At 48.6% G+C, this 23,890-nt stretch overlaps 1 protein-coding gene and 1 long non-coding RNA gene across 2 annotated transcripts in view; one reads left to right on the forward strand and one right to left on the reverse strand.

Annotated features, from left to right (window-relative positions):
• The window catches only part of LOC139790750 (ankyrin repeat domain-containing protein 26-like), a 678,272-nt gene that overhangs the window by 79,892 nt on the left and 574,490 nt on the right, over window positions 1-23,890 (forward strand). The window lies entirely within an intron of this gene.
• Window positions 20,073-23,800, reverse strand: LOC139790731 (uncharacterized). The gene is made up of 4 exons (XR_011723603.1): window positions 23,261-23,800; window positions 22,782-22,914; window positions 21,190-21,396; window positions 20,073-20,606 (listed from the first exon to the last, which is right to left on the reverse strand). It is a non-coding gene; the product is annotated as an uncharacterized lncRNA (long non-coding RNA).

A 23,890-nucleotide genomic window follows, 5' to 3' on the forward strand; every position in this document is an offset into this window, starting at 1 on the left:
TTGCCATTTCACTCCCAGAAACTGTATCTCTTGTGCAGGTCTCTTGACCTTGCTCCTTTTAATAGCAAAACCAGCCTCTAGAAGGATTTCAATTATCTCCTCACCTTTCTCGTAGACTTCCTTTGCTGTGTCACCCCACACAATGATGTCATCGATGTACTGTAGATGTTCTTTTTATAGCTGAGACCCAGGCCCGACGAGGGGCTGTGACAGCATCTTCACACTCTCGTGCTGTTTTAATCACATCACCCACAGTTGCATCCACATCTGCAGGAACCCATAGCATTACTGATAGTGTATGGTTAAAAGGTGGTGGTGCAGCATGCACAAACCTTTGCATCGTGGGTTTAGGGCACGATACGTGATAAGGATCTTCAATGTCATCAGCATTATAGATCACGTCTCGTACAGCCAATTCCTCCAGATACCTGATAGCTTTTTCAAGTTTGGATTCTTTGACCTGTGGGCAGTCTATTTCCTCTTTATAGGGATATCTCTCCCTTACAGCTGCCAAGAGTCGTTTCCATAGGCTGGTGGTTCCAGCCTTTTCCCCAAATGCCCGATCAATACCTGCATCTTTGGCCAGGGATCCCAACTGTCTAGCTTCCTTCTGAGTTAATGTTATGGTAGCAGCCCCTTCATTCCAGCATTGGAGTAACCAAGAGAGAAGTGGTTAACCTGAAAAACGGCTGTAGTCTTTTCTCAGAGTACGCAAGTCTCTCATGGAATAGGACTGAGCAGATTCTGAGTCTGAGTCCTCCTCAGCTGACTCTGCTTTAGAGTCTCTTCTAGCTGCTCTACGAGGAGAGGCAGTATCCTCTATCTCCTCTGTCACCTGGTCGTCTCATTCAGACGTGGAAGGGTTACGGCTCTTTTCGGATTTCCATTGTTTTCCTTTTCTCCTAGTTACAGGGTCAACAAGTAACTGTGTGGGATGAGGGGGAGAAGCTGTGGTGTCTGCAGCAGTAGCAGCAGCAGGGCTCGTTTTCTGAGCAGCAGTGTCTGTGGGGGTAGAGACAGGAGCTGCAGCTGTAGCAGAAACACTGGCGATGCTGGCCGGCCTTATCTGAGTTGTGCCCTTGTGTGAGGTGGGGCAAGAAATGGCAGGAGTGGGGGTGCTCTCTTTATGAGGTGTGCTCGTTCCCCTAGTTGTAGTTGTCGTATTCCTCACCAACATATGATAGCACATAAAAATATTCACAGACACCTGAACAACAATGGCTACAAGAATCAGGAGGCTCAAAACTATAACAAGCATAATGCCATTTTGACAAGAATCCATTGAACTCAGCCCAAAAGAGGTATATTTCCTCAAAAGAAGGCTGAAAATGTAATTATTATCAAAGTTCTTAACCCTTATATGAAACACCACTGCACCATGCACCATGATATACATCAATATTGAGGACCATATTGCAACGATGGTTCTTAAGCAGCTCTTACGATTGAAAAACCACATATTAACAGCAATTCCAGCTGCAAATAAACAGATTGCATACCCTAAGTATCAAAGGTACGGCATGATTGGTTTAATCTCCAACTCTGTGAAATTTCCAAAGGAAAATTCCCACTAATTCCCACTAATTCTAATTCCCACTCGACGAAGCCATTCTTCGACTGGAGTTGGAATTCAAACTATTCAGGCAAATTAGTCAAAATCTGAACTGGACTCGAGCCGATTAGCTCGGGCCCCACGTTGGGCGCCAATAAATCTGTCACGGTTTAACACTGGCCTGGCAATTAAACCGAGTAACAGACGCTCTCTATTAATCTCTCTCTCCTCCCTGATAAGAAAGGAAAGAGACTTATGGGTTGGAAACTAAACTACACAACTTTAATGAAACACTAATGATAGATGGGAAAAATTACTAAATATATACAAATATACTAGAAAATGGATACCACATTCCTTCCCCCCTCCCCCCCATAGCTCTCACATCACCACCGAGTCTGCAGGACAGCTCTGGGAAAGTCCAGGCTGGACTCCTGGAGTCGGCAGCAGTCGGGAACTGGAGGCAGGAACACACAGATAAGAGCTGGCACGGATCAGGACCACAGGCAGACGAACGGACGGGATCCTTCCAGGATGCCAGGTGAAGGAAAGGAAGCAGGAAAGGCAGGAAAGGCAGGGAGCCGGAAGCTGGAGGCAGGAAATCTGGCTTGATCCTCGTCATCCATCAGATTATACTGAGGATGATGTATATGGGATGGAATATTCTGTTTGGTCAATTCTGGCACCAACTTGTCCGTTCCTCCCCAAAGGAGGGCTGCAAGTGGGACCTCTTTATGTTTTCCTCAGAGCTGTGCAGTGTCCTTGGCTCTGCATACCAGCCTCTAGCAGTAACTACAAACATCAAGTGTTATCAGTCCTGGAAACACACACTGCCTCAGAAACTTGCTGTTAATTTCAGCAAGTGCAACTACTTAGAAGAGACTCAGCTGAAAGAAAAATTACAAGACAGAAAATAACCTTTGTCCTGGCCCAAACCAGGACACTTGTCTACTAACCTGTAGTTAGTATAACTGTGTCACAGAATCATGGAATCATGGAATCATGGAATGGGTTGGCTTGGAAGGCTTAAAGATCATCTAGTTCCAACCCAACCCATTCCATGATTCCATGATTCCACTCAACTGAAGCCAACCCAGCCCCATGGAACTCACTTTCTAATTCCATTCCCAGAATCACCCTCTCCTCTCCTTCATCAGCACCCTCTCCTTGATTACTCAACGATGAGCTTCCCATGCACCTCCTGCGGCATGATCCTACAGATCATTCAGAATCAAAGAATGCCTCAGGCTGCAAGACACTGCTGACCATCATCTTGTCTGAGTGCCCTGCTCAAGGCAGGCTGAAACCCAACTCTAACCCCTGACCCCTAACCCCAGTAACTAACCCAAACTCTAAACCTAACCCTAAACCCTAACTTCTAAAGCCTAAACCCTCGCCCTAAATCCTAACTCTAGCCCTAACCCTGAACCCTAAACAATGAAACCTAAGCCCTAGCTCTAACTCTAAACCTTAAACCATAAACCCTAAACACTAACCCTAACCCGATCTCTAACCCCTAATGCCTAATCCTGAACCCTAAACCCTAACCCTAACCACTAACCCTAACCACTAACCCTAAACCTAACCATATACCCCAGCCTTAACCCTTATCCTAACCCTAACCTCTAACCCCAACCCGTCACCCTAACCCGTCACCCTAACCCTAAGCCCTTACCCTCAACCTAACCCTAACCCTGACCCTCACGTTAACCCTTACACTAAAGCCTAATCCCTAAAACCTTATCCCTCAACCCTAAACCCTAAACCATAACCCTAACCCCTAAAGCCTAACACCTAACCCCATACCGCTAACCCCTAACCCTAAGCGCTGAATCCTAAACCCTAACCCTAAAACCTAAACTCTAATCCTTAAACCCTAAACACTAACCCTAATCCTAACACCTAACCCCTTCATCCCTGACCCAGGCCTCCATGGCCAGCTGCACCCAGGCAGGGACGCAGGGACGCCCTGAGGGTCGGACGCAGCATGTGCCAGTGGAGAGGAGCCACGGAGGCCTTGGCCCTGCTTCCACGGACCCCAGCTGCCACTCCACCTAATTAGCTTAAGCCTCATATTGAGCGCAAATAAATCTGTCAGGGTTTAGCGCTGTGCCGGCAATTCAACACAATTAGAGATGCTCTCTGCTAACTCATCTACTAACCCCCCCTTCCCTCCCAGACAAAGAAAGGAGACAGAGGAAGGGAGAGAGACTTACGGCTTGGAAACTAAACTACACAGCTTGAAATGAAACGCTAATGATAGAAAGGAAAGATTTCTAATGCTACACAAATAGACAGGAAAATTGATACCACGGTCCTCCCCCCTCTCCCCCAAGAACTCTCACGTCACCACTGAGGCTGCAGGGCGGCCCTGGGAAAGTCCAGCCTGGACTCCTGGACTCAGCAGTGCTCGGGACCTGGAGGCAGGAACACAGAGATTCAGGCTGGCACGGAGCAGGACCACAGCCAGAGGAACCGAGCGAACCCTCCCAGGATCCTGAAGCAAACAGGCCCAGGCGAAGGCAAAAGGACAAAGGAAGGAAGAAGGAAGAGGGCAGAAGGGCTCTGACCCTCAGCATCCCTCAAATTTATACTGAGGATGTTGTGTATGGCACGGAATACTCTCTGTGGTCAATTTTGGTCTTTTCTCGTCTCTGCTCCTCCCTAAAGAATGTTGTACGTGTGACCTCCTTGCTCCTTTTCTCTTTCTGGTGCACGAGATGTTCTTCAGAACTGAGCAGCGGCCTTGTTCTGCAGAACATTCCCTAGCACTAACTATAAACATTGAGTGTTATCACTCCTAGAAGCAGACACTGACTGGGAAAAAACTTGCTGTTTATTTCAGCCAGGGCAGCTGCTGCTTACAAGAGACTTAGCTGAAAGAAAAATGACAAGAGAGAAAATTAGCTCTATCCTGGCAAAACAGTCCATGGGCTGCAGATCCACATCTTCCCCTCCGGGCCCTTCCATGGGCTGCAGGGGACAGCTGCCCTCTCCTCACAGGCTCCAGGGGAACTTCTGCTCTGGCCCTTCCTTCCTTCACTGACACTGTCACCCAGGGCAGCTCCTGACTCCTGAGGCAGGTGCTCTCCCAGATACGGACAACCCAGATCTCCACACCCCTTCTATATCCCCCCAGTCACCACAGAGACCCCCATGACAGCGGTGTCCAAGCACCAGGCCCTGACTCACAAAGCCCTGCTGCTGGCCTGCTACTGGCTGGGACTGTGTCACAGAATCATGGAATCATGGAATGGGTTGGCTTGGAAGGCTTAAAGATCATCTAGTTCCAACCCAACCCATTCCATGATTCCATGATTCCACTCAACTGAAGCCAACCCAGCCCCATGGAACTCACTTTCTAATTCCATTCCCAGAATCACCCTCTCCTCTCCTTCATCAGCACCCTCTCCTTGATTACTCAACGATGAGCTTCCCATGCACCTCCTGCGGCATGATCCTACAGATCATTCAGAATCAAAGAATGCCTCAGGCTGCAAGACACTGCTGACCATCATCTTGTCTGAGTGCCCTGCTCAAGGCAGGCTGAAACCCAACTCTAACCCCTGACCCCTAACCCCAGTAACTAACCCAAACTCTAAACCTAACCCTAAACCCTAACTTCTAAAGCCTAAACCCTCGCCCGAAATCCTAACTCTAGCCCTAACCCTGAACCCTAAACAATGAAACCTAAGCCCTAGCTCTAACTCTAAACCTTAAACCATAAACCCTAAACACTAACCCTAACCCGATCTCTAACCCCTAATGCCTAATCCTGAACCCTAAACCCTAGCCATAACCCTAACCCTAACCACTAACCCTAAACCCTAATCCTAAACCTAACCATATACCCCAGCCTTAACCCTTATCCTAACCCTAACCTCTAACCCCAACCCGTCACCATAACCCATCACCCTAACCCTAAGCCCTTACCCTCAACCTAACCCTAACCCTGACCCTCACGTTAACCCTTACACTAAAGCCTAATCCCTAAAACCTTATCCCTCAACCCTAAACCCTAAACCATAACCCTAACCCCTAAAGCCTAACACCTAACCCCATACCGCTAACCCCTAACCCTAAGCGCTGAATCCTAAACCCTAAAACCTAAACTCTAATCCCTTAACCCTAAACACTAACCCTAATCCTAACACCTAACCCCTTCATCCCTGACCCAGGCCTCCATGGCCAGCTGCACCCAGGCAGGGACGCAGGGACGCCCTGAGGGTCGGACGCAGCATGTGCCAGTGGAGAGGAGCCACGGAGGCCTTGGCCCTGCTTCCACGGACCCCAGCTGCCACTCCACCTAATTAGCTTAAGCCTCATATTGAGCGCAAATAAATCTGTCAGGGTTTAGCGCTGTGCCGGCAATTCAACACAATTAGAGATGCTCTCTGCTAACTCATCTACTAACCCCCCCTTCCCTCCCAGACAAAGAAAGGAGACAGAGGAAGGGAGAGAGACTTACGGCTTGGAAACTAAACTACACAGCTTGAAATGAAACGCTAATGATAGAAAGGAAAGATTTCTAATGCTACACAAATAGACAGGAAAATTGATACCACGGTCCTCCCCCCTCTCCCCCAAGAACTCTAAATCTAACCCTAACCCTAACCGTAACCCTAACCCTAACCCTAACCTAATCCTAACCCTAACCCCTGACCCTGACCCTAACCCTCAACCTAAGTTTAAACCTAAACCTAAACTTAACCCTAACCCTTTCCCTAACCCTCACCCTTACCCTAAACCCTAACCCTAACCTAACCAGAACTTGTATGTTCTGGCAAAGTTTCTCTGGCAATTGAATGCTGGCCAGCAGCTGAAAGAAACCCAGCAGTGAGGGATGGGGAGCGCTGGTGGAGCTCCCCGCACTGTGCAGCTCCTTCTTCCCTCCTGCAGCTGAGGACGAGGGCACAGGGGCTCTTTCTGGGAACTCACAGCCAAGCAAGAAGTGTCCTCTATGACAGTGCGGAAGAGCATCTTCTGCTTTCTCTTCTGGAGCTGCATGACGAGCTCGGGCAAAACCATCTCCATGGCCTGGGGCACGGAGAACATCACCTCCCACGTGTCCAGCCAAAGCACTCTGTCAGCAGGGCTGCCTCAGCCACAGCAGCATGGCCTGGGACAGCCCTGCAGGATGCAGCCCCTGGCCCACGGGTGGGATGCCCCGGGCAGCAGGAGAGGGCTGCTCCCTGCTGGTGCTCCCTGCAGTGGAGGGGTCCCTCTCCCCATAGGCTACAAGCCCTCAAGTACCGTTTTGGGTACTTTTGGGGCCAGTACCTGTCTCCTGGTGGAGCCCTGTCCAACAGAGCTGTGACTGCCTCCCCAGGGCACTTCTCAACCATCTTGAGAAGCAGCGACCGCACCCCCTGCCAGGCTGACTCTGTGCTCATGAAGCACAGGTTCTGGTAGATGCAGTTCATGATCTTTGGCATCTGGAGGGGAGGACACGGGTGAGGATGGATGGATGGATGGATGGATGGATGGATGGATGGATGGATGGATGGATGGTGCTGCCTCTGGAGTGCAGCCATTTCCTCAGTTGCCCTTCCCAGCCCTCTCTGCTGCCTTAAGGTGGGTGGCTTCAGGTGCCCGAGCCACCCAGGGCTGGGAGGGATGGAGGGAGGAACAAGGGCTGACAGAGCTGAAGGGCAATCCAGGTGCAGGCCACTTACATCCACCAGCCAGAGGTCAGGCTCTCCCGTGATCCCATGAACCACGCTTCTGACCAGCTGCTTCTTGAAAATGCTGAGATCTGTCAGGCCCTTGATGATTTTGAGGAGGAAATCTGTCCTTTCTGAAGGCTGGAGGTACTTTGCTAATATCTTTGGGAGGAAGGAAGAGAGCAAAGATATGTCACACATAGTGTCCTGATGGAGTGGCCTAGCTGGGCTGTGCCAGCAGCCCAGGTGGGAGCTGCCTAGCAAGGATGGTGGCAGCAGTGCCCACGGGAAAGCTGGCAGCAGGGGCTGCAGCCCCTGCCCATTGGAGGATGAGGAGAGAGGACCCCAGGGAGGTTTGGGGTGATGGGCAAAGGGTGCTGCTGGCCCTACAGACACCCAGGGCTTGCTGGTGGCCAGGAGGGCTGGAGCTGCTGCTGCTGTTGGGATGCTGAAGGGCAGCCCTGGCATCATCTCTGCTCGGGGACAGCAGGAACCCTCTTTCTGGGGACAGTGAGGCCATGCTAGCTCCCCTGTTTCTGGTGCCATTGCTGACACACATCCTCTCCTGATGCCCTGGACAAGGGTGGCAGCAAGGGGGAAGGTCTACCTCAGTAACATTTCTGGCACTCTCCACACAGGACAGGGCAGCAGTCTGGGCTTCCCTGTTCTCCTGGAGCTTCCCATGGTCCTTGGGCAGTGTTGTCACACAGGAGAGGGTAAGATTCAGCGGCTTTGCAGGCAAGCTGAGCACATCCTGACAAGAGCTTGGAAGGAGGAATGGCTGAGGAGGGAGGTGATGACCCACAGCCAGGGGAGGAGGGTACTGGACAGCAGTGTAAGTCAAGGTGGAGCTGCCTGCAGTGTCTGCATGGGAACGCTCCTGGGCTGGGAAAGCCCAAGGCCTCCAGCCCTGAGGCAGCCCCACAGTGAAACCATGGCTGGAGTCATGGTGCAGGGGGCAGGGCTCCCATGGCTGCAGACTCCACAGGGCAGGGGTAGAAGCTCTTCAAGGGAGGTGAGGAAGAGGAGTGGGGCTGCCTCCTCTTGGAAGGAACAACTCAGCTCCCTGGGACCATCAGCAGTCTGGGAAAGAGTGTGGGGATGAGGAGCAAAGGAGAGGCACTGCTGCGGACATGGTGCCCCCAACAAGCCCAGGAATGCTCTGTGGCAACACCCAGGAAGACAAGCAGACCTGTGGGGTGATGTTGGTGTGCAGAGAGATGCGGCCCACCACAGCTTCTCTTACATTTTTGTTGCATTAATAGGAAGAGGGAGCAAAGAGCATCCCAAGCCACATCACTGGTCCGCTCATTTTCTTCCTCGAATGACAGGAAGAGGATGAGTTGTCCCAGCAGCTGCCCGAGGTTTGGGATCTGGAAGTCTCTGCTGGAGACACAGGTCTTATTTTGAGCAGCCTGGGTGAGGGAGGCAGAAGAGCAGAATGGTCTCCCAGAGCAGAGAGCTGGGGAGAGCTGCAGCGGTGTGCAGGGAGGGGGAGATGGCCTGGCTGGAGGATGCCAGGTCCTTGCATTCTGTGAGGAATACTTGGTCAGAAGATGGCTCAGCACCCTAATCCTGCCCACTGCCCTCTTACGCACAGAGGGTCTCTCGCAGTTGGAGAAGTTGATCAGGAGCTGGGGAGAGAGAAGCCGCTGGTGTGCCCTGGGAGCAGACACCCCCTCCAGCAGCCTGTGGCACTGACTGTGGCACTGTGCCCACAGGGAGGGCACACAGGAGGGAGTGAGGGCGGGAAAGTCAAGCCCAGACCCTGCCCTGCCTTGCATCTCTGCTCAGATCCCAGCACAGGGTGTCCAGGGAGCAGATCTGAGGGACTGGGAGCTCCCTGCAACTAAGCCAGCACCTATCCTGAAGTAGAGACAAGGGCTCATGTTCCTCATATTCTCCTTTGGAGGAAGCCAGAAGACACTGGAGAAGCAGGCCTGGAGGAGGCTTTTCTCTTTGCCCTCCAGCACTGTCCCCACAGTGTTGCAAAGAGAGAGGGTCCAGTTGGACACTGGTGCTGGGAGCAGTGCCTCCAGGTCCCCCCTCTGGGGCAGAGGTCCTCAGGATGGGCAGGTACCTCAATTTGGCGATGGCCAGCATGGCAAGCCACCGCACTTCTGTCTGCAGTTGGTACAAGGGCTCCTCCTCCAGCACCACCTGCAGAGCACAGAGAGATGGGACCTGGCAGCTGCCCTCACCCTGTGCCACCATGCACCCTGCCCAAGTTCTGTCCTCACAGGGTGCTGGGGCCCTTGCCCCTTCCTTCCTCAGCACTGCCAGCTTCCCCCTCACCTTGATGTTCTCTGCCAGTCTGTACCCGTGGCAGAAGATTTCCACGCCCCGTGTCAAGTCCAGGGCCTTGGCGCTTCCACAGGACCCAGATGCAGTTCAGGAACTTTGTTTTCTGCTCTGTGTCCTGGCAGGCAGTGGGCAGAGAGAGAAACAGGGAGGCTGAGAGGGGACACACACCTCCAGCAGCCTGGCAGCAGGCAGCAGAGCCCCTGCCAGCAGCACCCAGTGTGGCCACCTCAGGAATGTCTGCAGTTACCTTTTGTGGGCTCCTGACAAAGCCCACGATGAAGTCCACAGCTTCCTTTAATCTTTCCTCTTTGTAGAGAGGCAACCAGCTGTCATCTAAGAGAGGAGGAGAGGAGAGGAGAGGAGAGGAGAGGAGAGGAGAGGAGAGGAGAGGAGAGGAGAGGAGAGCAGGGTTGCAGTGCTGGAGCACAGCACGGTGGGGAAGGGAAACCCCCCCCTTGCAGTGGGGCAGGAAAGGTCCCCATCCCACAGCCTGGATGGCTCCTGCTGCCTCTGCCTGCCAGGGTTTCACTCACCGACCATCAGAGGCTGCACCATGTTCTCATCCCTGCCCTCCTCCACCATGGGGCGGCTGGGGAATCTCTCTGCCATCCTGTGAGAAAAAGGAAAAGGGTTGAAGTGGGAAGGGGGAAGCTTGGGTCAAACACCTTGGTACTGTTAGGCTGCCGGGGCCAACAGGGAAAGACGTGGGCTGTGCTCGGGGGCTCCTCGCCAGCTCCTCTCCTCTCCCGTCGCTGTCCTGCCAGACAATGAAGACCCTGCTGACCACCCCCAGGGAAGTAGGGTGCCACCAAGTGATGTCACAAAGGACCCAACGTGACCTCTGCTTGTGCCAGATAAGGGCAAGACAATCGGTGTGCCAGGAGCTTGGGGACAGGGGACAGCAAGCTGCAGGTGGCAGTACCTTTAGCCCCTCCTGGCTAGTGAGATTCCCCCACTTTAGAAAGTTTAAATCTCATGTCCAAGGGTTGGACCAGATGAGGTGCCTTCCAACCTGACATTCCATGATTCTATGATTCTATGATTCTGCGAATGATTCCATGATTCTATGATTTTGTGATTGTATAAATCTGTGATTCTATAAATCTGTCTCTATGGTAACCATGGTGGGGTAGATCAGAAAAGCCCAAGCCCTGAGGGGCCCAGTCCCAGGAGGGCACCTCTCTCAGGAGACAACAGCTCCTCTGGGTGACTGTGGAACGTCTGTGGCAGAAGAGGCACAGGATGTCCATGGAGAAGAAGAAGGGCTGCTCCCAGCCCAAGGGGCTGTCGATTCTCAAGCTGAGACTCCAGGAGGGAGAGGCCAGTGCTGGGACAGTGCTGCCTCGGCACCAGGGCTGGGCTTGTAGGCACCGTGGGGGCTGCTGTGCCACAGCAGACACCTCCAGCCCACACCTCGTCCTCCTCCTGCCCACAGGTGGGCCACAGGCAGCCCCCAGCAGTGCTGCAGGGTGGCAGCCAGCACCAGGCCTTGTCCCTCCATGGGGACAGCCTGCCACGAGAGGAGCCACCGCCTGCAGGTAGGGAGCCCCAGGGCGACTGGGACAGACATCTTTCCAGCCCAGGAGGGAATAGGTGCCAGAGCATCATGTCAGCAGGAGCTCTCTGTCCCGGCTGGGACACAGAATTACTGGAGCCTCTCTCCTGGGTTTCTCTTGCAGTCAGACAGCCTGGTCCCAAGGCTGGCACAGCCCCACAGCAGGGTGACAGAGAAGGAGACAGCTCCTCAGCCATCCCGGCTGCCTCTCCTCAGGCAGGATGAGGCACCTGGGCATGCACCCGCAGCTCAGCCCCCAGGAGCTGCCAGCGCCTGCCACAAGCCACATCCCTGATATAAAACGACCGAGACTCAATAATCTGTTAATGGTTTAATGTAATTAATAAAATTGCAATAAGCAAAACAGCACTGGGTGCGTGGAGAGAGAGTTGTTAAGAAAAGGAGAGAAAATGCAAGAGAGCAATCAAGTTTTATCACTGTCTGTCAGCCCTGGTCTCTGCCTGGGAGGGGGGTGGGGTGTAGGACCCCCCGTTCCTGCTTGGCTGCTGTTCCCTGCTTTTTTTCTGCTCTGCTGGTGCCTTCCCGTAGCTGAAGCTGAAGTGGAGAGAGAAGAAGGGGGGGTAAGAGAGAGCCAGCATCTTCTTTTCTCCTTGAGTTTTTATACAGCAAAAGGGGTTCTGTCTTTTCATAAATCACTGGCACACACTGCCAATTATTAGTGTAATATATGTGTGTGCTTGTGAATTCATGTTGAATAACTATAAAGTGTTTGTTAACGCAACTTTCATAAAGTGTTTGCTAATCTAACTTTTATAAAGTATTTTGCTAACCCAACTTTGACAGTACTAATAATATATCTGCCTTCAACATTGTGGAATACGCAACCATATGAATTCGTTAGAATGAAATATAACTGTTCTTTGTGTAACTACAATGCCTAGGGGAAAAAGAAACAAGACATCCACAGTTTCTGTACCCTGAAAACACTACAATGTACATCCTGTTGTGCTAATCTAAGCCGATTTTGCTGCTCACCACATAGCATTGCAATTGAAGGTGGTTATACTGCTGACTGCAGTGTTGCACAGGAAAGAGCGAAGGAGGGCATGTGCAGAACTGAAGGGTAACAAGAGGGGAAACTGAGGCAGACACTGACCTCATCCAACAACCACCAGATGGGGGTCAAAAAGACCCCCAGAGATCATAGAATCATAGAATCGGCTGGGTTGGAAGGGAACTCAGAGATCATCAAGTCCAACCCCTGATCCACTACTGCTGCAGTTACTAGACCATGGCACTGAGTGCCACATCCAGTCTCTTTTTAAATATCTCCAGGGACGGAGAATCCACCACTTCCTGATACAGGCCAGGATGCCATTGGCCTTCTTGGCTACCTGGGCACACTGCTGGCTCATGTTCAGCTTCCTGTCAATCCAGACTCCCAGGTCCCTCTCTGTCTGGCTGCTCTCTAGCCACTCTGTCCCCAGCCTGTAGCGCTGCATGGGGTTGTTGTGACCAAAGTGCAGGACCCGACACTTGGCCTTGTTGATCCTCATCCCGTTGGAACAAGCCCAACTCTCCAGTCTGTCCAGGTCCCTCTGCAGAGCCCTCCTGCTTTCCAGCTGACCCACACTTCCCCCCAGCTTAGTGTCATCTGCGAATTTGCTGATGATGGACTCAATCCCCTCATCTAAATTGTCAATAAAGATATTAAATAGAACTGGGCTGAGAGACTGATCCCTGGGGTACACCACTGGTGAGCGGCCGCCAACTGGATGCAGCACCGTTCAGCACCACTCTCTGGGCCCGGCCCTCCAGCCAGTTCCTAACCCAGCGCAGAGTGCCCCTGTCCAAGCTGTGGGCTGACAGCTTGTTGGGAAACTGTCTGGAAGAAAACAGACATGTGAGCAATCCTGACTCTTTAGCTTTAGCTAGAGTAAACTAAGGGCCTTAAGACCCAGTTGCAAGGTTACTGAAAGATGAGCTATGGGAAAAAGATAAGGGAGCTGGCAGTAGAAAAGAAGAATAACAAGATAATGAGGTAGCCAGCAGAAGATCTGTGAGAACAGAATTTGTGTCCAAGATATAGCCACCTGCAAGATATCGTTATATAAACAAAGGCTCTATATAAAGCGAGTGTCCACTGTTAATAAACGACTTCACTTTAACCATATTGGTGACTGCGTGTCGTCCTTTAAGCCTCCGCGGATTTTTTTCCCACATTTGGCTCCCGAACAGGGACCCTCTCGCTGTTGCTTCCAGGAGCGATGAAGACAGCTGGAATGAGAGGGTAGCGAGAAAGCCGACCGAAGGAACGGTGCGGCAGGAGCGGAGAAGCCAGTCGAAAGGAGACTGCTGCCCCGGCGGTCTATGTAGCTGGTGCCCGGCTACGGAACAAAAGAGGTACCTCGAAATTGAAGAATCTTGCCAAGAAAAAGGTGAGCGGCTGGGGAGGAGATGGGGTCTACACTCTCTAAAGAAGAAGAGGCAGTAGTTAAGCTCCTCCAATGTATTCTCTCTAAGAGAGGTTTATCACACGAAGGCAGGACCTTACGTGAATTACTGAAATGGGCACGGGATAGAGACTTGATCCCCTCGATGGGTACCGTTTTTGAGTTACCTACTTGGGAAGCCATAGGTACTGCTCTATGGAATAAAATTAACAATGGAGATAAGGAGGCACGATGCTTAGCGACACTCTGGAAATTGATTAGAGAAACCTTAAAAGAAATGAAAAGTGAAAGAGTAGCAGCCTCAGCGTTTGCTGCCTTAACACCTGATCTACCAATACCGATGAATGCTCAAAATATGGACTTGACCTCTAAACAGTTATTTGAGACACCTAAAATACCCCCACCAGCACCTGAAGGGACTATACTGATTCAAGCTCAGCCAACTGTGTCATTTGACCCTGGGGGGTCAGATGAAAAGCAAAAATGGGACTGAGAAGCAAAACGAAAAGCGACCGAAAACACCACGAGAATCGTCGGAGGACCCAGAGGGAGAGAAGCCGGAGAACACAGGCGAGGAACCTTGGAATGCAGACCCCCCCCTCCTGCCCGCCTGCCACGGCTCCCGAACACTCTGCCACCGCTGCCTTCCTCTCCACCTCCAATGCCTGATTTATCTTCTTGACCACAGTTGCCACCAATTAATCCTCTGCTTCACCTGTCAACACCATCAGTGCCTGCTATAGAGCAACAACCAAGGAAAGAACTGGGACTCAGAGACAAGCAACTCAGGGAACTGCTGAAGAAACTGAAAGAACTGGAGACCAAGGATGAGTATATCCCTGAAAAAACCCTAGTTTTTTGCTCCGGAGAATACCCTAAACAACCCAGGGGCACTAATCCATTTTTATCCCCTGATCCGTTCCCTATCCCTGCTCCTACTTCCCTTAACCCTTTAACACCCACTGCTCCACCTCTTCTAGATCCAACATGGGGAGGGGAGGGTGGTAGAGGGGATAGTGGGGAGGGGGGGGGGAAGGTGGAATCAACAATTGCAATTTCATCATAAATGGCAAATGCTGTGTGAAAATGAAGCTGTGATTCCTAGACAGAACACCGATGCATTATATGGAGTGCAAGCACAAATGTTACTTGGTGCTTGTCCTTTGGTATGTGCAGATTTGCAGGCATGGTTTCAAACTGAAGTGTTACAACTTTCACAAGAATTGGCGTATAAAGCTTTGTAAACTGTGCATGATCCTGCACAAGCAACTCCCTCTTTTACAAATATTAAATGAGGGAGTGGAGCCATATCCAAAATTTGTGGATCACTTATATTCAGTGGTAATATCACATCCCGACTTGACAGAAGAGATGAAAACAAAATTTTTTATATGTCAGCATATGACAATGCTAATGAAAAAAACTAAACGTGCATTAGGACTACTCCCAAAAGGTGCTACAGCAGCCCAATTGTTAGAAGCTTCTGAGCAAATGCTAGAAGCAGATAAAGCTGCTTAAGGACCATCATTGCAATATGGTTCTCAATATTGATTTATATTGTGGTGCATGGTCCACTGGTGTTTTATACAGAGACAAAAAACAAACAAACAAACAAAAAAAACCAAAACAACAACAACAACAACAAAAAAAAAAAAAAAAAAAAAAAAAAAAAAACAAAAACTTGGTAATTACACTTGAGTTTTGGTTTGGGAAATTGTACCACTTCTTTTAATTTTAGGCTAACTTCATTAGATTTTATGAGAATGAGTATGCCTTTTCAGAGCCCGAGAGTTGCTGCGGGGAGTGAGAGCTGCTCCTGGTACAGAGAGCACCCCCACTCCTGCCTCCGCAGCCGCTTCTCGCCCCCCCGCACACAACGGCACAACTCAGATGTGGCCGGTGAGCATTGCCAGTGTATCTGTTGCAGCTGCTGTCTCTACCCCCACTGACACTGCTGCTGCTCAAAAAATGAGCCCTGATGCAGACACCACAGCAAAAAAAAAAAAAAAAAAAGGGGGGGGAAAGTGTGTGCCTTTGCTGTCTTTGTTTATTAGGCCTTTTTGAGCCTCAATTTGGCAACCATGAAGGAAACCAGGACTCCACTGTGCCGTGACCCGGGAGGGGTCTGGGGACGCTTTTGGGGCCCCCTGACCAATTTTTGTCGGATAAGCCTCCTCTACCCTCTTGGTTCTATGCACCAGTGGACACCAGACCTTCCTCATAATAAAAAGGTATTTAAGTCCTTCCATTGCAGTGTGAAATGTGCTTTTCATATTGTATTGATAATAGGTTCTTGTTAATATAATTCATGTGATCGTTTATATGTTGATTATGGGATCCCTTGTCTATGTGTTGATTGTTGATTGTGCTATTCTGTTGCACTGCTAAGTAGATGAACTGAACTTCTGGTATTTTAACACAGATGCTAAAAGATGTTGATAGTGTCAGACATGCAGTTTTACAATATCGTGCTGCCACTGACTTTTTATTATTAGCTTTTAGGTTATGTTTGTGAAGACTTTGATGGAGTGTATTTGCATGAATTTATCTGATCATTCAGAGTCAATTCACAACCAAAAACGATTGATTAAGATAACATGAAAAATTAACTCTTGCATATATTGGGTTAAATGAATGGTTAAATCACTTAAGGATATGGGGATAGCTTAGAGATTTAATTAGACAAGGTTTATCAATTATATTTGTTATTATTGGTTTTGATGCTTTCGTATTATTAGTATGTTGTTTATGGCAATGTATTATTAGCATGTCATTTCACGTGATGAATTAAGTCAGGATTGCTCAAAAACAAAAAGGGGGATATGTTTGGAAACTGTCTGGAAGAAAACAGACATGTGAGCAATCCTGACTCTTTAGCTTTAGCTAGAGTAAACTAAGGGCCTTAAGACCCAGTTGCAAGGTTACTGAAAGATGAGCTATGGGAAAAAGATAAGGGAGCTGGCAGTAGAAAAGAAGAATAACAGGATAATGAGGTAGCCAGCAGAAGATCTGTGAGAACAGAATTTGTGTCCAAGATATAGCCACCTGCAAGATATTGTTATATAAACAAAGGCTCTATATAAAGCGAGTGTCCACTGTTAATAAACGACTTCACTTTAACCATATTGGTGACTGCGTGTCGTCCTTTAAGCCTCCGCGGATTTTTTTCCTACAACAGCTTTGTCAGGAGAATGCTGTGGGAGACGGTGTCAAAGGCCTTGCTGAAGTCCAAGTAGACCACATCCACTGCCTTCCCCTCCTCCACCAGGCGGGTCACCTGATCATAAAAGGAGATCAGGTTGGTCAGACAGGACCTGCCCTTCCTAAACCCGTGCTGGCTGGGTCTAATCCCTTGCTCATCCTGCAGGTGCTGTGTGATTACACTGAGGACGATCTGTTCCATAACCCTGCCAGGCACTGAGGTCAGGCTGACGGGCCTGGAGTTTTCTGGGTTCTCCTTCCGGCCCTTTGAAGGCCGCCTCTTCCAAGAACTCATAAACATAACCCAGCCTATTCCTAGAACAGTCATGAATACGTATTAGAATAGTTATGAATATGTATTAAGGTATGGAATATAAGATAAAATGTGGAGGGTTGGTTACGTGACAAGGACCACGTAGACATGTTATAGATGGCTGAAGAAGTTCTTGGGAAACATCAAACTCAGCTAGTCTGATCTGCTGATGTTGCATGAATACAGCTAACTATCCCCTTGTATGGGTACTATATCCTTGACTGTAGCCATTATACAACAATAGGATGCTTGTGGTTAGCTGAATATGCAAGATAAAGACGTGAGAAACCAGAAATCAAAGGTGGAGCTGACCTATTAAAGCATTATCCAATAGAATAGTTAGATTACAGAATATGTATTAGCTTATTAAAGAACTGCATAAAAATGCTGTGTGATGATCAATAAAGTGTTACTTTCTGATAACTCATATTGAGTGTCCAAGTCTTCCCTCGCTGCGACAATAAAAGATTAAACATTACAGGGTGTGTGTGAGTGGAGCAGAGACTCCCCACGCACCCAGTGCTGTTTTGCTCATTGCAATTTTATTAATTAAATTAAACCATTAACAGAATATTGAGTCTCGGCCATTTATATCATTAGGATACTTGTGGGGTTTTTTGGTATTTTTTTCTTTTTTTTTTTTCCTTTAATCTCTTGCACCAGCTTTGGGAACTTTTCACAACAATGTCTCTAGATATATTACAGACATGTAAAGTTAAAAGGGAGCAGAGAGCATATCTGAAAGGTTACATTGTATAAACTTAATACAAATAACTGCATTTACAAAGCAATATAAGAAGGGGAGGGGGAGAGGATGGGAAGGGAAGGAAAGAAGAAGGGAAGGGAAGGGAAGGGAAGGGAAGGGAAGAGAAGGGAAGGGAAGGGAAGGGAAGGGAAGGGAAGGGAAGGGAAGGGAAGGGAAGGGAAGGGAAGGGAAGGGAAGGGAAGGGAAGGGAAGGGAAGGGAAGGGAAGGGAAGGGAAGGGAAGGGAAGGGAAGGGAAGGGAAGGGAAGGGAAGGGAAGGGAAGGGAAGGGAAGGGAAGGGAAGGGAAGGGAAGGGAAGGGAAGGGAAGGGAAGGGAAGGGAAGGGAAGGGAAGGGAAGGGAAGGGAAGGGAAGGGAAGGGAAGGGAAGGGAAGGGAAGGGAAGGGAAGGGAAGGGAAGGGAAGGGAAGGGAAGGGAAGGGAAGGGAAGGGAAGGGAAGGGAAGGGAAGGGAAGGGAAGGGAAGGGAAGGGAAGGGAAGGGAAGGGAAGGGAAGGGAAGGGAAGGGAAGGGAAGGGAAGGGAAGGGAAGGGAAGGGAAGGGAAGGGAAGGGAAGGGAAGGGAAGGGAAGGGAAGGGAAGGGAAGGGAAGGGAAGGGAAGGGAAGGGAAGGGAAGGGAAGGGAAGGGAAGGGAAGGCAAAGGCAAAGGCAAAGGCAAAGGCAAAGGCAAAGGCAAGGCAGGGCAAGGCAGGGCAAGGCAGGGCAAGGCAAGGCAAGGCAAGGGCAAGGGCAAGGGCAAGGGCAAGGGCAAGGGCAAGGGGGAGAGAGGACTACGTATCAGAAAACCAGCAGGGAAGGGCAACAAACTGTCATCTATCCAATGGACATTTATTCAGACTGACAGAAACATATTTTCATGTCTTCTGATCCATCACAAGGTATGGAATAAGATCCCAAAGATGTAGTTTAAAGTTCATCAGTGTCTGGGGAGAAAAGAGGCAAGATTCCTGGTGTTACTTTTACAGGAGAGAGAGGCGAAGAGGTCACTGTCAGAACATTACAGCTACAAAGCCTGAGCTGAACACTCTCTGTGAGTAAAAGCAGACAGCAACAGAAGGAAATGGTCTCAAAGACCAAGAACTGACAGCAGGGGGTGTGTTATGGGTCAGTGCTGAAGGCAATCACTGGACACGGGAGGAGAAGTGATGGCTGAAGTCTGTGAAACTCTGTGTAGGGCTCCTTTTATGTTTGTGATTCAGGATTAACTCCAGTGAAAGGTGACTTCAGCTTTAGCCAAGTGTACCTGTGTGGAGGAAATAGGTCAGTTTCCTTTGTGCTGGTTTTGGGTTTTTTTTCAGGCAGCTGCTTAAAGCTCTACAAAGCAGAAACTTGCCATGTTCAAGTAAGTGTAAAGCTAGCAGAAAAAACCCTGTGCTTAGCACAGGAACTAAACAGCTTTCAAGATGTTGTTTTCAAGAGTTAGGAGCAGTCATCTTTTTACTTACTCTAACATGACACATTACCATGTCCAGGTTCTTCAGAGACAAATTCATCCAGGATCCACTTGTACTAGAATCATACAGAAAACACACCATTAACATGAGTGCAATATTAAACTTCTAAAACATCCTTCAAGTCCACACAAAACCAGGCAGTAACTCCAAGGGCCAAAGAAATGAGGCCATAAACCAGCAGAGGGGAGGGAAGGGCCCTCTCTCCAGGACTAAAGGGAGAGCAGTGACCAAATTCACAGCTTCTCCAGGAGAACCCCATAAAAACCCAAATGCCTCCTACACAGTGGATCTCCCACAATGAAGTATAAAGTGAGATCTATGGGATGATTTAAAAGTCCAGCTTGAACCTGGAGGCTGTTTCTCACTCTACCTTTTGGAAGACAGGGAAATTTTAGAGCTTCTCTTCTTTGTCAACAGTTCCGGGAGCTCTTGGGTGAGATTCCAATCTTTGGTTTTCTTTGAGGAGAACCCTGGGGATTCGCTTCGGGAGAGGGATCTATGGGATGATCTAAAAGTCCAGCTTGAAGGTTTACCTGGAAGCTGTTTCTCACTGTACCTTTTGAAGATGGTTCACTTTGAGCCTCCTCCCTGGGATGCCACCCCTCTTAGGTCTGGGCTTCAAGCAGAGGGTAAGTTTGCATGGCACAAGGCAGTGGTCTGTAGAACATTCTGCACCAGGCATCGCTCAGCTATGACGGACATCGCCAACATTTCTCTGGCACACTAAGACACAGTCAGTGAGGTGCCAGTGCTTGGATCCAGGATGCTTCCAGGTTGTTGGAAGAGAGTTTTGGGGATGGTGAGGTTCTGCTCAGCACAAAACTTCCCTGCAGGAACTTTCTGGGGGAGGCAGTGCAGGGTTGGTGTAGAATTTGACTTTTGACTTGGTCAGCTTGGAGGGTTGCAGCATAAATCCTGAGGAGAAGAACATGGGGCTTGTTGTGGAGTGGGAGGTGTAAGGAAATAACGTGATCAGTGACCCGACAGCAAATTTTTAAGTTTGGAGGCTTGGAATAGCTGTGAATAAAAGCATAATCCTCATCTATCAGCCCATCAGAGTCTTTCTGGGAAATATCAGCACTGCAATGAAGGAGAACTTTGATCAAATGAAGATTCCCACCAACTGGACTTAGATTCCTGTTCAGTGCCAAACTCTTTGCCAGGATGTCCCAGGTGAGTTGAAAGCTGAGCTGGACTTGGACCCAGAATTCTGCTCTCCAAGCTGCTTGTGACTGAAATGCTTCTTCTGATGCCCTTCTCATGGAGTGCAGTGTTGGCTTTTGGTAGTTCATCATCAGCTCTGAAAAAATTCAGACACATCCCAAGAATTATCTCTGGCAGGAACACTTTGGCAGAGTTACTCATAGTCTCTGATTATTTGTTGATTTCTGAAAAAAGGATTAGGAGTGACCCAACCCAGAATTTGACCTGAGGGGTTTTGGAGAGCTTATATATTAGCAATCAAACCAAGGACTTGGGACTTCTCAGCACGAGAGCTTCAAAGCTACCTGTGAATGCTCTGTGCTTCTTCCAAAACACAGAGAAAACCAACTCTGAGCTACCCTCCCTTTCCCATGGGGAGCTGAAACCTCAGACAAACTGATAAAATAGAAGCCAAAAAAAGACATTTTTTTTTTTCCTTCACAGAATCAAATTCTGTGCTCTGCAGGGCCTCTCCTTATTCAATAAGGGACATGAAATTCATCTTTTTTGCTATACATTCCCTTTGGAAACAGAATCCACGAAGAAAACCCTATTAATTCCATGATCATTGCTGTGACTCTTGGAACACTCAAGAGAAATTAAGAGAGTTCTAATGAAGGCAAAGTGTCTTAAGGAACTTTCCCCACAAATATGCCATCTCAGGCTTACAAACATAATGCTGACCAGGTGTAGAAGAGGAACCCCAGCAGGAAAACACAGGAGGAAAAAAGGAAACTCTTATTACCACTCCAAAAAGCCTGTACCTACCTTTCCAGTTCATTTTGTAACCATCTTCTCTTTGTCACTTCCTCCAGATACAGCTTTTCATATTTTTCCTTTAGAACAACGCTCTTTCTCAGGGTGTATTTGTATTTTTCAGGGTGTTCATCTCCACTTGCTGGTCCACTTTTGTGTTTCTCCTCCCATCCTGCCTGCCTTAGGCTCTTCTTTCAGCTGGCAAGAAAGTTTGTCGAGCTGTAGACAGAAAAAAACACACACAAGAAAAGGAACTCAGCAGAAGCCAAAAGAAGAAAAAATATTGGTAAAGGGCTGGGCACCCGGACTGGATTTATCATCTGCTGACCCAGTATTAAAATCAGAGTGAAACCAGGGGCTTCCTTTTAATCAAGAACACCTATAACATCATTTCTGATAGGATTCCTCAGGTTCCCAGCCCTTCTCCTGCAGTAGGCACCAAACTGGCAGCATTTTCCCCATTTTCCCATTTCCTGGAAAAGCACTGGAAAAGCTCATAGGAAGTCAAACACAGCCAAACCTCCTGGTTTCAGCACAAAAACCACCTCTCATGCTGTAGAGGAATTTTTACAACACACTCAAGCTTCGTTATGGCACTGAGAAACACACCATCTTTTTTTTCCCTCTACACTGAGAAATTTTTAAATATTAGTTCAGAAGATGGCTTTTACTGAAGGACAAAGATGTATTCTCCTCTTTAGGTGAAAGCTGCAGTCTGTTTTAAAAAATGTGCAGGAAATATCAGCCTTTTGTAAGGTCCCAATGGTCACCTACAGCTCTGTCCTTCTCTTCCCCCCTCCAGAAGCAAAATTTTCTGTATCTATTGAACATCAAACCTGATATCCTGTCAGTCATTAAAAGGGGAGGAAACTGGCATGGTGGGCACTTGAAAGAGGCTCTAACAGAAGGAAGAACCTTGATTTATTTGACAGGAAAAGAGACAATGAATGCTTGAGAATAGGAGGTTCCATATAAATAAAAAGATTTTTTTTTTTTTTCCCTGTGAGGGTGACAGAGCACTGGCACGGGCTGGTCCCTTCCAACCCTTAATAATTTTCTGTGATTCTATTTAACTCTGCCTCGATGTAATCACCTTCCCTGTCATCCAAAATAACTCTTTCTCTTGGAAGACAAAAACTCAAGAAACTTTTGGCCTAATCATGAGCCCCTGCCAGGGCAGGGGACTTTTCTTTCATGCTACTCAAACAGTAATAACCACCTCAAAAAGCACTTTTTTGGGTGCCCAGGAGAAGGGAAAGGCTGGGCTGAAGCCAGGGTTTGAAACAAATTCCACTGGGCTGAAACCAGGGTTGAAACAAATTCCACAACATTTTCTGCATCACCTCACAGCGTCCTGCCCAGGGAAGCAATTGGAAAGCGTTAGGAAAGAGTAAGACAGTTTTTCCAGAAGAAAAAACTTTGGGCACACTCATCTACTGCTGCAGCACCATGGAAAGCCAAATCCATTCCAAAACACAGCTCAGAAAAAAAAAACAAAAAAAAAAAATTAACAATGTGAAAAGAAGCCTTGGGAAAGAGTAAGAGTTTTTCCAGGAGAAAAAACACCACCACCACCAAAAAGCCTCACACAAATCAGAGCTCACCTTTGTGTTCATTTTAGCAACTTCATTGGCCATTTCAGAATAAACATCCTTTATTTCTTTCTTCAACTCATGCAGGGACATTCGCTCCCCAAATTCCCTTACCATCTGTTTAATGCTTGAGAAGCTCTCAGAGCTACAAAGCACATTTGAGAAGAAAACAATGAAGCAAAGGAACAACAAGCAGCCTTTTTCACATATTGTTGTGTAAACATTACAGAAATTTTGTCTTTAACAGAAATTACTGAGACAAAAATCCAGCATTCCTATGCCACACCTGGAGGCTCCAAATTTCACCTGTGGAAAAATTCAGATTTTCCCTGCAGGGAAACCTCCTTTGGCAGCTCTCATCTCATGGAGAGCAGAGTCTTGCTAGGACTAAGATGAGGATGGAATTTCCTCACCAACTCTTCTGCACACCCAGTTCTACATTCAAATTGAATTCAGCTTGAATTGTACTCAGGGATACGAACATGCCCCACCTCTCAGACTCTTCCTCCACTTCCATGTTTATTTCCAGCTCTCTGTCCAGATGCACTTGGAGAGGGCAGCTCAGCTCTTCCTTCTCTTTCTTTCTGTCACTCTCAGACTTTCAAAACAGAAAAAGCAGATGGCACACAGGGCACAGGACATGCACCTCATCTTCTCCCCTTAGCAGCTGCTCTACACCTCCACCTCTCAGCCAACTTCCACAGAAAGCCAAGGGACCCGATTCCTGAGAATATTTCATCACATTTCCCACCCAACAAGCCAATAGCTAACAATGGAAAGAGATGCCCCCACCCAAGCAAAGGCAAAGAGGTGATTTTGATTCACATCCTCTCTCCCTCTTGCTCTTCTCTCAGCCAAACTGCTCTAAATTTCTACTTCTATTTTTTCCTTATGCAGAAAAGGAGAAAAGGGAAAGACTGCCCCTTGGAAACTGGCAGCTCTTTCCTTTTTCCCAAGCATTAATTCACTTGCCCCCTTTTCTGCAAGGTTTTTAAGCTCCCACTGCCCTCAAAAACTCCTCAAAACCCTGAGTGCTCTTGGAAAAGAGAACAACCCTCAAAACCAAGACTCTTCACCCCTACCACACCTAGATGCGGAGTGTTGTGATGAGGAGGAGTTAC

The sequence above is a fragment of the Heliangelus exortis genome, unplaced genomic scaffold (assembly GCF_036169615.1).
Source record: "Heliangelus exortis unplaced genomic scaffold, bHelExo1.hap1 Scaffold_135, whole genome shotgun sequence".
Taxonomy (NCBI): Eukaryota; Metazoa; Chordata; class Aves; order Apodiformes; family Trochilidae; genus Heliangelus; species Heliangelus exortis.